Source organism: Mus caroli, unplaced genomic scaffold (genome assembly GCF_978045245.1).
Source record: "Mus caroli unplaced genomic scaffold, Mus_caroli_1 scaffold_20, whole genome shotgun sequence".
In the NCBI taxonomy this organism is placed as follows: domain Eukaryota; kingdom Metazoa; phylum Chordata; class Mammalia; order Rodentia; family Muridae; genus Mus; species Mus caroli.
In genome coordinates, this window is record NW_028227275.1 from 10071494 (window position 1) to 10072334 (window position 841).

The 841-nt window shown below is 34.5% G+C and overlaps 1 non-coding gene across 1 annotated transcript; it reads left to right on the plus strand.

Moving 5' to 3' along the window:
• Window positions 1-371: 371 nt before the first annotated feature.
• Window positions 372-475, plus strand: LOC115030025 (U6 spliceosomal RNA). The gene has a single exon (XR_003835618.1). It is a non-coding gene; the product is annotated as a U6 spliceosomal RNA (small nuclear RNA).
• The last annotated feature ends 366 nt before the right edge of the window (window positions 476-841 follow it).

The window sequence follows — 841 nt, forward strand, 5'->3', positions numbered from 1 at the left end:
TCTGAATTGGAGGAAATCACAACAGAGATCCATGAACTAGAGTATCTTACAACTTACATGAACTTGCATATGTCCCTACATGGTAAACAACCAATTTTCTCATTTTTGTCAATATTTCATTAATAGCTGTCTACTGTGTATCATGAAGAACAAAATCAATAAATATCCAGGTTAAAATAATCTCTCCTGGAGACAGAAATTATTTAAAGTATTTCATTTTAACCAAACATTTTAAAACCATAATACCATAAGGAATGGACATTTCTGCAAAAGTAATTAGATTCATTCCTTTCTCAGAAGTTACTTTTTCTTCTGATTTATTCCCTATAGGGACTTATTATTCAATTGGTTTGTTAAAAGAAGGAAATATTGTGCTCGCTTCAGTAGCACATATACTAATATTGGAACGATACAGAGATTAGCATGGCCCCTGCATAAGGATGGCACACAAATTCGTGAAGCGGTCCATATTTTTAAAAAGAGAGAGAGAGAGAGAGAGAGAGAGAGAGAGAGAAATATTTTATGTATATGTAAATTATGAATGAAATAATCATTTGTTTAGATACATTTCAAACAACAATTCTGAAGACAAGCTTGTCTTTTGAAAGCTTTGAAGAACTTTCCCATGGTGAAGGTCTTTACAACGGGAAAGAATGTACCATCCATGTTAACATGCAAACTGAAGTTGTGATTGGCCTTTCTTATTCATATAGCCATACACTAGCTTCCCTGCCATGTCTAGAGGATACTATCTCCCAGCTGGTGCACTGATCCTCTGACTCTTACAATCGCTATACCTCGTCTGTGATTTTAGATGAAGGTGTTCAATGATAGACCTACT